This window comes from Dipodomys merriami, unplaced genomic scaffold (genome assembly GCF_024711535.1).
Source record: "Dipodomys merriami isolate MVZ:Mamm:240054 unplaced genomic scaffold, mDipMer1.0.p SCAF_21, whole genome shotgun sequence".
Lineage (NCBI taxonomy): Eukaryota > Metazoa > Chordata > Mammalia > Rodentia > Heteromyidae > Dipodomys > Dipodomys merriami.
Window position 1 is genome coordinate 16,851,735 of NW_027203493.1, and position 16,047 is coordinate 16,867,781.

The 16,047-nt window shown below is 43.1% G+C and overlaps 1 protein-coding gene and 1 pseudogene across 1 annotated transcript in view; both read left to right on the forward strand.

Annotated features, from left to right (window-relative positions):
* The window catches only part of Abtb2 (ankyrin repeat and BTB domain containing 2), a 166,087-nt gene that overhangs the window by 50,173 nt on the left and 99,867 nt on the right, over window positions 1-16,047 (forward strand). The window lies entirely within an intron of this gene.
* LOC138833996 (large ribosomal subunit protein eL37 pseudogene) lies at window positions 1,148-3,227 on the forward strand (annotated as a pseudogene).

Sequence of the window (16,047 nt, forward strand, 5' to 3'; positions counted from 1 at the left end):
CAACTTGAAAACTCATCAGCATGGTATGTTTGTAGGATATTCTATGCCAAAGCACATGAGAAAAAGTTAGCCAGGACTTGGCTGGCCTTCTTCCAGCTAACCACTTTTAAAATATGTAGTAGAAAAGGTTGGAGCAAGAACAAACAGGTACAAAGGCTAAAGAGAGGCAAGGGACCTTTAAGAAAGAGCAAATTCATTTATAATCTCATGGAACGCCTGCCTGCCGTGTGCCAGGGAGGAGCTAGGGAGCAGAGCTATAAAAGGGATGCGTGTATAAAGGGCTAAGATAGAATCGGTTTTCCTTAGTGAAATACCTTTAGCAGCTAGTTCTTGGGCTATGAGTGAAGCTCTCCACAGTGATAGATCACCTGCCTAGCATATACCAAGAATACCCTCAATTAAACCCCAGGCCTATGACAAATGTTACCTTAAGACCCATAAGTAAGCTGGGTACTGGTGGCTCATACCTAGCTACTCAGAGGCTGAGATCTGAGCATCACTGTTCCTAGCCAGTAGGAAAGTCCATGAAACTCTTATCTCCAATTAATCACCAAAAAGCCAGAAGTGGAACTATGGCTCAAGTAGTAGAGCTCTAGCCTTGAGCAAAATAGCTCAGAGACAGTAAGTACCCAGGCCCTAGGTTCAAGTCCCAGGACTGGTGTGCTCATCACCCCTCCCTACCCCCCCCCACCCCCTCCATATATCCACAAGTATGATATGGCGAGAAGTTCTTTCAGGTCTTGGAGTAGGTCAGAGTTATCCAGAAGTTGGACCTTTTTTAAAAAAATAAAGTTTTAAACGTCAGATAAGGTGATGTTAGGAAAATGAACCCTAAGATATGCATTTTAAATGTTTTTTTTCTTTCATGCATTTGTTTCTAACGCAATTATAAGATTATTTCTTTGTTGCTTTGTATGTCCCTCCCCCACAGTATAACCCCTGCTTTCACTGTATTTGATGTCGGTATAATTTGTGGAGGGGAAGGGGAAAAACAAGTCCTTTAAATAAGGATACAGGTGGACCTGTTGCAACAATGAGAAGTACAAGTTGTCATGTCGAAAATGAACTTTACAACTTGGGGGGGGGGATTGGGTCGGGGGGAAGAGAGGATGGAAAGGGATAGGAAGGGTAAACAAAGGAGGAGGCTAGAATGCTTGATAAGAAATGTACTCACTATCTTGCCCATGTAATTGTAACCCCTCTGTACAGTATTTTCACAATAAAAAAAAGAAAAATTAAAAAAAAAAAGAAAAAAAATTTCCCTCTCTTTTTTGCTATAACTAAAACCTGGTTGCATTCTCTGGAGGACATAGCTGTCCTGGCCCTATTTTACTGTTTTATGGCCAGGATATGAGTCAGACTACTCCTTATTGCCATTTTCATACAGCATACCTTTTCCCCTACTCTCCCCCTTTTGCAACAAAAAAAAAGTAGTTCCTATGAAGCACACAATGCTTGAGATTATGTAACCTGCTATTCTATTATTATTATTATTATCTTTAAATGGTTATACAAAGAGATCTCATTTCAGCAAAATCAGTTTATAAGTGCAATGCGTCTTGATCAGTATCACTTTTTCCATCCTTTTCCCCTCAGTCTGCTAGTCTTATTTTAGGAAAGCTCAGATCTTTAGACTCTCACCGCTGTCTGCACCTTTCCTTAGCCCTGCCCATTACCTGTCTCTCAATCATTACTCCTTCCTCCTCCCCAACATTGTATCCACAGAGAACACTGGTCTCTCAGCTGTTGACCCCCTTGTTGCTAGTGGCTTTGACCTGTACCTAACTTTAGCCCCCTGCTTTCCAAGTATCCATTGAGCCTCTTCATGATCAATAACTGCATTGTTTCTGAAATAACCATAAGACTCCTCTCTGACCCCAGTTTACTTCTCTTGGTCCTGACTCTAGTGATTCCTCCACCCAGAGGGACCACCTACTGCCCATTGCTCTTTTCTTCTCTCCCTACCCATCTGAGATTCTACAGTCCATCACAGTGCTACACACTTCACTCTCTCTTCCTTTCTGGAAAATCCTAGCCTTGGTTAAACCAGCACTGCCCTCAGGGTGCTGTTGTTGCCCATATAGTTCATTGTGGCTGGAGAAAAGGAAGCATGCACAGTGCCAAGTGGCTTTGCTTTGACATGAATGGCCTGTTAACCACTGAATGCTTTGTGCCCTGCCACCACCAAATTTCATGGGGTGGAATCTGTTCCCCAGTTCGGTGGTATTGGGAGGTGGAGCCTTCTGCAGATAGTTAGGTCATAGGAGTAGAGCTTGATGGGATCAGTACCCCTATCTAAGGACCCTGGGGTCTCTAGCCCTGTTTCTGCCATGTGGGAGAGGGTCCTCACTAGAAACCAACAGAGTTGGTATAAGTCTGATCTCAAAATTGTAGACATAAACTTTTGTTATTTAGTAGTTAGTTAGTTGGCTAGTTGGTTGTGGGACTTGAACTAAGGGCCCCGTACTGTCCTTGAGCATTTTTGCTCATGGCTAGCACTCCACCACTTTGAGCCACAGCACCACTTCCGGTTTCCTGGTGGTTTATTGGAGATAAGAGTCTCATGGGCTCTTCCGGCCTCTTTGGTCTCGGAGGCAGAGGCAAGATGACGAAGGGAACGTCATCCTTTGGAAAGTGTCGCAATAAGACGCACACCTTGTGCCGCCGCTGCGGTTCTAAGGCCTACCACCTTCAGAAGTCGACGTGTGGCAAATGTGGCTACCCTGCAAAACACAAGAGAAAGTATAACTGGAGTGCCAAGGCTAAGAGATGAAATACTACCGGGACAGGTCGGATGAGGCACCTAAAAATTGTCTATCACAGATTCAGGCATGGATTCCATGAAGGAACACACCTAAACCTAAGAGAGCAGCTGTTGCAGCATCCAGTTCATCTTGAGAATTTAAAAAACTAGCCATACAATAAATGTTTTGCTTTAAAACAACAACAACAACAACAAAAAAAAAAAGAGTCTCATGGACTTTCCTGCCTGGGCTGGCTTTGAACTGTGATCCTCAGATCTCAGCCTCCCGTGTAGGCAGGATTACAAGCATGAGCCACTAGTGCCAGGCAACTTCGGTATTTATAAGTATTAGAAGTTTCAGACTTTCTCCCCTAAATTTTGGAATACTTTCATCTACATAATGAGCTATCTTAGAGATGGGACCCAAATCAAAACATGAAATTCATGTATCTTCCTTATAGCCTGAAGGTTATTTTATATAACATTATTAGCGCTCCTACAATTTTGACTTCATTCAGCTTGTCTCATGAGGTCCGGTGCGGGATTCTCCACTTGTACATTATGTTAACACTTAAAAAGTTTTGGATGTTGGAGTGCATCAGGGTTGGGAGTCTCCATCTGTATCAAGTTTTGTGACATCAGAATCAGTGTTTGCTTCTCAGTTTTTCATCTGATGGGTCTCCCAAGAACGTTCTAGTTTTCTTTCAACATTCATTTGGGCAGAATTTCAGATTTAGAGAAAGTTGGGAGAATGAAACAGAATGTTTCCATGTATCCTCATGAAGATCCCCAAGTGTTAGCTTTACCCTTACCCTTCTCCCCCACCCCGCAAACATGAGTAAACACATATCTTGGGAGAATGTCTCAGCTGAACGGAGCACAGCTAGCCTCCCATCCTGCAGCCCTCTCCTCCCTGGCTTCTCATCCTCCTTAGTCCTTTCCCAAGTTTTCTTGAGTGCTGAGAGAGCTCTCAGGCGCTGCCCTGGGCTGGCTCCACTCCACACAGGACCTGCTCTTCATCCCAGCCAGGCCCTGGGTCGGCCTCACTCTCACATTGCCCTTCCTCACCTCCTCGTGTCTCCATTAGTGTCATAAGCCCCAAACTGAGTCATGGGTTCACCTCCTCAACTTCTCCCCCAAGTTCTCCATTTAAATGACATAATGTACTGCACAACCCACCCCCCTACCCCCCCCACAGCTGTTCTCAACTCTTCTGTCTTACACCTCATACCCAATCATCAGCCAGCCACAGGACTCTTGGAAACCCACTATTTCCACTGCTATCATTCCAGTCACTGTCCTCCTCCCTCACCGCACCCACCACCTTCCTAATCTGTCCCCCTGCCCCTGTTCTCATTCTCTGGAAAACCAGATCCAGCTCTTGTAGGGGATTTTTGAATATTCTTATTATCTCAAAGTAGTTGTACAAAAGAATTGCCATTCACCAAAGCAGTGTATGAATACGGTGCATCTTGATCACTGTCGCCCCTTTCAACATTCTCACGTGCCCTCTTCCCTTACTAATTTTAATGTTAGGTTATGTAAATTTTTGCCCTTTAACAAAGCAGTTTAAGTGTACACTGCATTTGTGACATCACTTCAAAATCTGCAAATCTTAACTAGGTGCCCCTTCACTCCAAAGACTTCTTATGACATTTAGCATAAAACTCCGAGTGTTTGTGATTTGGCTCCTGTCTTCCTGGATGATTCTTTTATGACCATCCCTTAGAAATGTGTGTCCACTGCGTGTTTCACCCAGGTGGCCCATTGCAAGCCCCCTTCCTTAGTACAGGTTTTACCTCTCCAGGAAGCCCGCCCTGACCTCTTATGAGGGAGCTCAGTCTTCCAATCTCTTTCTATCCAATTTCCCTGCTCATTTTTCTTCCTCCTGACAAGAGCTTTCTGCATGTGCTTCTCATAAGATCCTGAAGGCTAGACTTCTGTCTGCTTCACACCTCATGTCCTGGCACAGAGGCAGTATTGCTTCAATATTTGTTGCATGGACATCTCAGCCAGTAAAGACAATGACTGGCTGGCTGGTTTTTGTCCAGGGTAGTAATCAGTGCCCTGGTCAGGCTACCATCTTCAGAGACTGTGGCAAAAAGAATTCCCAAAGAAACTGGCTGTTTGCAGGTGGAGGCCAACATTTTACCAATTTGCAGGGAAAGAAAGATCATTTTTGTAACACAAGGCATATAGCTCTGCAGCTGTTTTAGAAACTTCCAGGGAGTCCTTGCTAAATATTCCCCAAGAACACTGTGGTTTTTCTTCATTACTATGGAGGGAGGGGGTTACAGGAGGCAGAGAAATAATTCTACCTTCCATCCAATGGACTAAGCCAAGTCACAGGCAGACTGAAATATGTGCTTGATTTAAGGTCTACTTAAGACTTGGTCCTCCCTTCCCCAGCTCAGTAGATGTAGTAAATAAATTGAGCAAATTAATATATATGGCTGGTGTTTTCAAAGTGTAAATAGTTGAGTTCAGATTCCTCATGCGTCCTTTTAAATAGCACCATTGTATTAGTTGTGTAAGCCACTTTAAGGTCTTTAAACAGAACAGAAACTCTTATTAGCTGCAAGCAGAGATATTTCTTTTCAAACTGCTCTGCTCCATTCATTTATATTAACTAATAACCATAAAAATAAACATAAGCAAGACCAGTAAGAGGAACATGTAGTTTTGGGCCCTCCCTGCCCTACTCTCTCATTGTCCAGAATAGAACTGCCTGGTGCTCATCCCAGGTGCCCTGCTGACAGAGGGGTCTCCAGCTGCCTCTCCCAGGCTGCCCATGTGTTTATAGAGCCCTCATCCCTGTGTGAGGCCACAGGCCTGGTCCATTTGGGATGAAGACATCAAAGCTGATTCTGATCCAATTAGAAAAAGATACTATTGTCCTCTAATTCCCAAAGTTCTCAGGCTGTTATGAACACTTAGCCAGTTTCCCTGGGGATGACTGTAGCATTGGCTTCGATTTGAGCCTCATTCATATGCACACATAATGGCAGACCCCATCTCTCCTGTGTGTGGGAAGCCCACACACTCCACTCCACACGAAGGTTTGGAGAGATTTGCACAGTGGCTGTAAAGGCTATTTTTCCTCAGTTGGTCTTAAATGAGTGTTAGTCTCTTGTGTCTTAGAAAGAAGAATGCAAACACTTTATTGGGGGGGGGATTTATAACTGTTTCCATTTATAGCACTTCAGAGAGTGAGCTTGGGAAATAGTTTAAGCTGGTAATTTTAGCTATTAGTCCTGGCTGAGGAATTCATGGAGACACTTACCCGTCTGTGTTCAAGTCAAAACTGTTCTGTCAGCTCCAGCACGTACTTCTTTTGTTCCATGGCATTTCTTCCTCAGAGGTTTTTCTTGACGGCCACCTGCTCTTGATAATGTATAGATGATTTTCCTATCTTCCATATGTGGCTAATGAGCTTCTTAAAATACCTGCTGTCTTGGGCTACAAGCACTTATTATAACAAGAATGACATCCTTAAAGCTTAGGAAGCATTTTCCTGGGGTTGCTTGAATTGACATGGCCTGCAGGAAGTCAGGGAGGAGTTCCACGTAATCTTGGAAGGAAACACATCCTCCTTCTCTGTCCTTAACCCCCGTCACCACAGCTCTATAACTCCAGCTGCCATCTTGAAAAGGCAAATTATTCATAGGGTTTCACAAGCATGGATAACCACTTTACCCCAAATCCAACCCCAGGCTAGGACACATGTCCTGATTCATTGCCTCTTGTACCTTCATCATCCAATGTGACTTCAGTTTCCTCTCATGATTTTGTCCATGTCTTTAGAAGAAAAATCACTTGACTAAAATTTTCTCAGTATTTTTCTTTAAGTCAGTTTTTACAATTCAGTCTTGTTCTTAATAATATTATCCATAAAATTATGGGTTTGTGAGCTTGTTCTATTTTTTTACTAATATTCAAAAGTTTAAATCTAATCCAGATAGCACTAAATTTCTAGGTACTGCATTTGGAGTAACATTTCTTTTGTGGTTTAGTATGAGTGTTATTATTCAGTAATGATTTAGAAATAGCTTTAGTGGAGTCAGATGGAGTCAGATGTTTAAATACTTATAGATTCAAGCCTCATTCTGATTTCAGAAATGATTAAAGACAAAAAAACAAGGGTTTAAAAAAAAGATAAACTCACTATCGTACTCTACAAAAGTAGGGAATTTGTAGAACCTTCTTAGAATAGACAGAACATTTAGGAGATAAAATCAACATAAAATTAGAATAGAATCATTGAGATACCCATACCATTTTATATGTTTAGATCAGAGAAAGAGAGAGAGAGAGAGAGAGAGAGAGAGAGAGAGAGAAAGTGAATATAAGAAATGATTTTATTCAGTCCAGTGATCTGTCTTTTACCTTGACTGTTTCAGATGTTTCAGATGATCTCTCTTGCTCATTCTTTTTTAAAATAATCGTAAGTTGAATAGCTAGTGCTCAGCTGGAGCCTTTTTTGCCTGCTACCTCAAGCCAGAAATAGCACCTCATCAAGGCAGTTTCTATGAATACATAATCCCAATCTTATCCTTAGGCCTCTTAAACTTGACTTAGTTTTTTCAAAGGCAAAGTGTTTCTGCTGGTTTTTGTCTGATAATACTGTATTTAGTTATTGCAAACAATTAAACACAAAGAGAAAATAATCCCCAAAGATCCTACTACTTATACCCAGGCAATTATACACACACATATGTCTCTCTCTCTCTCTCTCTCTCTCTCTCTCTATATATATATATATATATATATATATATATATATATATATATTATAATATATAACATATTATATATATTATGAGATATATATATTGCTGGTAATGGGGCTTGAATTCAGGGCTTGGATTCTGTCCCTGGGATTTTTTTTGCTCAGTGCTAATGCCATACCACTTGAGCCACAGCTCAAGTTACTGCTGACTTTTTGGTCATTTTTATTGGAGATAAGAGTATCATTGATTTTCCTGTTTGGAACCACGATCCTCAGATCTCAGCCTGCTGAGTAGCTAAGATTACATAATGAGCCACTGGTGCCTGGCTTTTCAGTATTTTTTAAAGACCATGGTTTAAAAAAAATGAACAAACTCATAGCATAATACCTAACACCTTAACAAACCAATTTTGTAAGTGTGTGTGTGTGTGTGTGTGTGTGTGTGTGTGTGTGTGTGTGTGTGTGTGTGTGTGTGTGTGTGTGTGTGTGTGTGTGTGTGTGGTGCCAGTCCTGGGGCTTGAACTCAGGGCCTGGGTGCTGTCCCTGAGCTTTTTTGCTCAAGACTAGCATTCTACCACTTGAGCTACAGCTCTACTTCCAGATTTTGGGGAGTTCACTGATGATAAGAGTCACGTGGACTTTTTCTGCCCAGGTTGGCTTTGAACTGCAATCCTTAGATCCCAGCTTTTCTGAGTAGCTAGGATTATAGGCATGAATTACTGGTGACCAACTGAACTTAGTCAGTTTTGAGTGGACAGTTCAGTAATGTTAAGAATACTCATACTGTGCAACAGATCTCTAGAACTGCCTCTTGCAAATTGGGGACTCTGTACCCATTAAACAGCAGCTTTTGCCTTTCCCTTTCCTACCAGCCTCTCAGGTCTTACAGCTGTAACCCACCTGGCTCTTTATGGAATATTCTTTATCTTGGGTAGCTATTGATCATTTCTGAAGTTTTAGTTTCATCTCCCAAAGCCTCCCTTGAAGGTCTCGTGTTCTCAAGACCTACTGTAACTGGCTGGAAAAGAACTGTATCAGTTGACTTTGAACTCTAGAAAAAGCCATTCAGATGGAAAGGAACACTTGAGATTAGGATATCTTCAAGTTGGGCCTGTGTAGAGTTGGTTGTGGAATCTCAAGAATGCCATGAGTTTCCTGGTCATCCTAGACTCAATCTCTGCTCTTTACAAATTTTATAGCTTTGTGAGGCTGACAGAATGCTTCTTGCCCACCCCCAGTGCATCTTACTACTATATCAACTGGGTTCTATTATAACAGTGGGTTAGAGCTGAAAGATGGCATGTAAAATATTTAAGAAGGAATTTTTAAGGAAACACAAAGACAAAAGAGAGACAGAAGCAGGAGCACCTAAAGGAATTTGGAGATGCTGGTACCTACAAGAAAACCTAACTATAGTCAGTCTACAATTTCAGGAGGCAAATTGCTTTGCTCCTCTAAGCCACATTTTCTACCTTGTGACTAGAGATGATAATGAGAATGTTCAGCGGGTGTTTATGTGATTGAATACAACACGTAACAGCACGTAACAAACACATTACCACTAACTATGGCTATTTTGACTTAGAGAATTTGTGGGTGTGCTTGTGATGAAACCCACATAAGGAATTGTTAAATATATTGATGTGTGGTTAATTTTCCCTGGGGAGAAGACTTTACCTTCATTAGATTCTAAATTCAGACCAAGAGAGAATAGGAACTTGAAGAAACAAAAAGGTAGAGCCCTTGAAGGTATTAGAGTATTAATACCAGGATTGGAAAAGCAGATTTTCTTGTAGTAAACATGACCTCAGTACAAATGGTCATGTTTCTGGTCTCCATTGTAAGGCCAGAAGGATGGACAGGAGTGAGTGATCAATAAGCACAGAAAGAGCCAGGTGTGGTGGCCCATGTTTGGGAGGATCTTGGTTTGAAGTAAAAAGTTCCTAAGACCCCATGTCATTCAATAAAATCTGAGCATAGTGGTAGGCACCTGTCATCCTTGCTATTCAGGAAGCATAAAAGAGGAGGATCACATTACAGGCCCACCAATGCATAAATATAAAACCCTATTCAGAAAAACAAAACAGACTTACAACTCAGCAAGGGCTGGGAGCATGGCTGTGGGAGTAGAGTGTTTGTCTGGTAACCACAAAGTCCTAAGTTCAAACTCCAGTACTTCCAAGAAATAGGAATAAACACAGCAGAAGGCTATGCTTTGTGACCTGGCCATTTCCATTTGTATTCTGTTCCAATTCCTTTACCTTCCTCCTGCACTCTGGGAGTGGTTTCTGCAGCAACTTGGAAGCCTAGCTGGAAGGCAGTGGCCTCAGAAACCTGGTGGAGGGTCATCCTTCATTGTCAGCACTCCGTGGGCCTACGAACTCCCCAACGGCCCCTCCCCTTGAGCTGAAAACATGGCTATGAAAACTAATGAGGCAGTGGAAAATAAAAGAGCATTTGCAGTTGTTTCAGACTTGACGCCAAGTGCTCAGAAAACATGGGAAAGGCATGGAGACTCCACTATTAAAATCTGATTTTCCTGCCCTTTGGATAATTCTGAAGAGTCTCCTCATGCCAGGTTTCTTTACTTTTCTCATGCAATGAGATATTTGATGATTGACTAGAAATTCATAGCAAAGGAGCCAGATGGGTAGACAGGCAAATAGATAAATATGTGAAAATATAAGAACAGTATAAATAAGACTATAAGACTATAGCTAAACTGGGCACCAGTGGCTCATGACTGTAATCCTAGCTACTCAGGAGGCTGAGATCTGAGTGTTGTGGTTCAAAGCCAGCCTGGGCAGGAAAGTCTGTGAGACTCTTATCTTCAATAAACCACTCAGAAAACCAGAAGTGGCGCTGTGGCTCAAGTGAAGCACTTGCCTTGAGCTGAAGAGCTGAGGGACAGCGCCCAGGCCCAGAGTTCAAGCCCCATGGCCGACAAAAAAGAAAAAAAAAAGACAATAGCTATATAGATGATCCTCATAAAATGCTTTCAATTTGCTGTGTGTTTGAAGAGTATAGAAATAAAATGTTAGGGGCAATGAGTTAAAATGTTGACATGTTAATTTTTAGAAAACAACGAGAGTATTCTCACGGATTATGAGTCCCTGAGCCCATTGTTTCCCCATTTTTGCTCATGCTCTGTCCCCTCCAAGGTTTATTCATTTCATTTGAGCCATGCTGGGGGCCATGTTTGAGATGGTGTAGCACTGTGGTGAATACCATGTCCAAGGATGAGCACCAGGACAAATGGGTGAAATGTTCTCTAAAATGAGGAGGAAACATGAAAACACAAAATGCAAGGGGGGACAGGGGGGAAGAGCTACTTCCTCTACAGGGCTAAAAGCCTCTCCAAGGAGGAGAGAGAGCCAAGTGGACAGAGGAACCAGCCATGCAGGTATGTAAGGAGAAGCGTTATCAATGGGGACAGTGAATGTATTTGAGGAGGGGGAAAGTCCGTGTGTGAGAGAAAAGAGACTAGGAGATGGGGCCAGGAAGTACTTACAGACTCACATGATAATCTAGAAAGTTCTTGATTAAAAAACCACCATTGGGCAGATCTCTGGACAGGATTCACATTACACACATGGAAAGTAGTCCCCAGAGTCAAGTAATACATGTGAAAGACTTCCATTATGATGGTGCAGAAAGCTGTCTTTGAAAATTCAAAGACTTATAGCCAGGCCCAAGTAGCTCATGCCTGTAATCCTAACTTCTCAGGAGGGTGACCTCCGAGGATCACAGTTAGAAACTAGCCCAGGCAAGAAAATCCATGAGATTCTTATCTTCAATTCACTAACAAAAGCTAAAAAAGTAGGGCTGTGGTTCAAGTAGTAGAGTGCTAAGCAAAGAAACTTAGGGACAGCACCAGATGCAGGGTTCAGGCCCCAGGACTGACACCGCCCCACCCCCACCCCCAAGAAATAAATTCAAAGAATCTTTGCAAAAATGACTTAAGTGATTGGGATCAATTGATCATTTATAGTTACAGAATTTCTTCACCTTTTTCCAAGGAGCAAATCCATTTCACTGGGGCACAAGTTATTTCAATTGCACCAAGGTAAAAATTGATTTAGGGAAGGCAGTATGTGTACAGTTCTGAGTCTTAATGCATGTGTACATTTGTATAACCACCACCCTAATCAAAAGACAGACACTACCATCACCCTAGAAAAGCTCCCTTCTGCTCCACTTTCTTGTCACACCCTCCCATCCCCCACCCCCTGGCAACCACTGATGTATTCTCCATCATGATAGTTGTGTCTTTTGAGACTATCATGTAAATGGAATTGAGCCACATTTAAGCTTTCAAGCCTGGCTTTCAGTCGGCATAATGTCCGTGAATATCTTTTGCAGCCTTCAAGGGGACATGTTGAGAATAATAGTTAAAAGGCTTTTGTTTTGCTGGGAGTGAGTGGAGGGGAAGGAACAGTGTGAAAATGTTGACGGGTGGTGAGACCCAAGAGCGAGAAGAGGGAGACTGGAGGCGGGTTCTGGGAGGAGAAAATATTGGGGAGAGAAAATATTGGGGGGGAAGGGGGAAAAGGAAAGGGGGTTGTTGTGTATGAGAACATTTGCTACTAGAAAAGTGGAAATGTGCATTCTAAATCTCCTTTTGCTCCCCCCAAAAAGTTCAGTAGTCTGGGATTGTGGGGTTCAATTTATTTGGAAGACATACCAAAGAAGCAGATCCCTGCTCCTAGGTCCATGTGAGCTGAGGACACAGCTAGAAAAGAAGCTTGGAAGAGAAGAATGGAGAAAGGACCCACAGAAGTGATTTCTCCTCCCAAGCCAGAGGAGGAGAAGCTGTTCAGCCTGTGAGATGACATACAGCCCTGAGCTAGGAGAGGTGTGGAGAGCTTTACCCAGCTTTTAAGAAGTGTTCCTCCTCTCCTCAGTGAATCTGGCATTCTGTGCACATGTGCCAGCACCAAAGGGCAGGGTCCAGAGCCATTGTTTCCAGCAAGGCAACTCAAGCACCCCTCCATCCCTCCTCACTGGCCTTCCCGAGATAACCTGTGTAGAAATGGCATTGTAAACACCAAGCCCCATTGTGATCCTTCCCCCGCCCCTTTTCTGGACCTTCATGGCTAAATGGCCTGCGAGATGATCACAAGAAGGGAAGAGAAGGGCTACCCTGTTTTTCCATAGGCAAGAAAGATGTGTTGCCATGTTGCTCAGTTACCGCTCCAGCAAAGCACATACCACGTCCTGCTGCATAATGATGATCCCCCAGAGACCCCCGATAGTGATCGATAGCGCCCGCCCAGCTCTGGGGCGCACATAATGAGCTGTGCAGCCCTGCCAGAGTCACCAGCCGGCCTCAGGGAACTCTCCCCTCCCCCACCGTCCACTATACAACAAATGCCCCCCTCCCCACCCGCCCCCTCGGTTGGGTTTCCCTTTGATTGGCAGAGGCCCTGTTATTTCCGCCTGGATTGCCTGACAGCCCCTCTGCCTGGTCTAATTATGCCGGCTCTATTCTTGGGCCACAGCGACCCCAGGAAGGCTTTATCAGATTGTCCAACTGACCATGACCAGATCTCCAGCACCTGCCTCCTTGCTGATTGAGGGTAGAAGGTGTTTATACACAGCAGAGCTGGTATCTGATTGACTGGCCCCCGTTTCTGGGCTAAAGGACTGCCCGTCTGAGTGTCAATGATGAAAAATGGAGTCTGCCTCTCCACCTATCCTCATTAACGCCCCTCCGGGTCTAGACAGCATCAAGCAGGGTGTGCACAAACACAGAGACCGCTGCCATTGTTCCAAGGGCCTCTGGGACAGGTTTCCAGCTGCATCCATGTAGCTCAGGTCCCTTTCATGCTCTTTTTATTGTCCCCTGGGTCCTCCATCTTTGTTGTTGGTTACCCCTGCCCTCCTCTTGTGTCCTTCTCTGATTCACCCTATGTGACCTCTTCACCTGCTCTCCACCCTCACATTTTGTTCCAGTGCTAGCTTTTGTGGATGCCTATCACCCATTACTGTTTGAGGGTTGATTTATTAGTGTCATTTGAATTCGATTTCTCAGTGGAATCTTGGGTGCTGTTCACCTTTTTTCCAGGCTGATTCTAACTTACACACAAAGCATTCCTATAAGCCAGTGCTGTCACTGGGGCCCACTCCCTCATGATCACTGTGGTAAATGACCCACATAGGAACATTAAATCATCGCGATCCTTGAGGGCTCTATTTGGATCACTTGCTACTAAATTGATCACTAGTGGCCAGACAAGCCTAAGGGGTTTTGAAAAGCCAAGTGTTCTTTCTCGTTCTCTCTCGTTCCATCCCCCCTCTCCCGGATGCTGAGATTTGGCCCATTGTCTCATTTGAGCTCAGCATCTAAGAACCTGAGTCTGTTTCTCCTGTCTGTGGAGTGGTGTTTAGGGCCTGGTTGCTCACTGTGGGCTCTGGGCCTGGGCATGGGTATTTGCTAGGAGCTGGTAAAATCTCAAGCCCCACCACCACAGCCCTCTTGCATCAGAGAATACAGGCTTTTAATAACATCTTAGGGTTTCAAGGGCAGGAAGGCTCTCCTTTAATGTTATCAAGCAATAGGAGAACTAGCTCATCACTTTGTTTCCGCAAAGTTGCTGAAGGGTTCTCCTTCCTTCCTACTTCTGAAGGCACCTTCCTGCCTCTGATAGCACTTGGAAGTGTGGCTGAGGAGGAACCAAACATGGGGTCTTGGACCCTTGGGACTGTCTTTCCTGAGAGCTGCTTCTTTCTGTTGAAAGCCTGCAAAAAGTGTATTACATCCTTACGGGCTCACTGTACTATGATGCCTTCTAGAGCAGCTTAGGATTTAGTTACAGTTTTCTGTCTTGTCCCATGTTCTAAATTACTACTACCTGCCATTAGTTAAATTTGGAACTTCGAAGCATCTATTTATGGATGGCATATTTTTCTCAATAGATATTTTTACATTTGTCAATGGACATGGGCTGCTTCTTTCATTAAAAACATTTAAAATGTTACTTCTTCCCCCTACCCCCCACAAGAGAACTTTTTCTATCTTTAATTTTACAGAGAGTATGTTTTCCCCAAGCTTTAAAGTATAGATCACGAAAGGTACATTAGAATCATCTATAATCTCATTGCTCTTCAAGATGTCAATACACTTAGAGAAATTTTCATTGCAAATCAAAAAAAGTGATCTCACTTTCAACACTATTTTATAACCTAGTTCCTCTACATATCCAATTTAATGCCTTACACAGTATTTTAATATATAAGATGGTCTATAATTGCTATGGTCTGAAAGTTTGTCTGAGCCCCCTCTCTGCCAAAATCCTATGTTAAAACCTAGTCACCAGCAAGGTGTGGTGGTGCACACTTATAATCTCAACCTTTTGAGGGCTAACAGTAGACTCACAAGCTCAACATTAGCCAGGGCTGCAAAATGAGACTCTGTCACTACCACCCCCCACCTCCCAGCCAGGTGAAACAAAACCAACCAACAAACAAACCCCACAACTTAATTACTAACCTGATAATACGAGGAAATAGTCATCTGAGGGACCTAACCACCAGTGGAGTAGTGTCAGCGGCTGGGCGGTGAGTAGGTCCTGGGATGGAGCCCTCCTGAGTAGGATTAGTGTCTTCCTAAGAAACACCACAGAGCTGCCTTGCTTCTTTTACCATGTGACGCGGCTGCAAGACACCATCTGTAATCCAGACAGCCCCAAATCACCAGACACCAAATGTGCCTTGACCTTAGCCTTCCCAGCCATCAGAATGGTGAAAATAAATTTCTGTGGTTTATCTGATACCTGGCTTGTTGTATTTTGTGATAGAAGCACAAATGGACTAATATAGTCCATGGATAGATATATCCATCTCTCTCTCTCTCTCTCTCTCTCTCTCTCTCTCTCTCTCTCTCTCTATATATATATATATATATATATATATATATATATATATATATATATATATATATATGCATGTACACGTGGTTACCTATTAGGTAGTGCTATGGTTCCCAGTTCTTTTTCTTTATCAGCACTGCTATGAACCAAAATATTCACTTATGATCTTAATCGATTTACTTAGGATAACTCATTGACATCATTTTTTGTTGTTTTGTGTTGTGTTCTTGTTCCTGTATTGGGGCTTGAACTCAGTGCCTTGCACTTTTGCTGTGCATTTTTGCTCAAGGCTGGCACTCTACCATTTGAGCCACACCTCTGCTTCCAGTTTTTTGCTGCTTAATTGGATATAAGAGTCTCTTAGATTTGTCTGCTTAGGCTGGCTTCAAACCTCAATCCTCACATCTCAGCCTCCTGAGTAGCTAGGCTTTAAGTCTGTAACCCCCATAGTTTTTAAATGTTACATTTGAACTGAGAAGGGAAACAATGTTCTAAGAGCTAGAAAAAGATGTGCTTTCACCTAGGATGTAGATTGGGGTCTGTCAGCATCAACTTCAGATACAGCTTCATGATACAGCTTCATTGTGGCAAAAGGCTTTTGAGAATCCATAGACGAGAACAAATGATTTGGGTTCTGGACCTCATTGGTCTGCCTACCAGATAGCCACAAAAGGCTATGGTAGAATTTCAAAGCATGGTTGGCAA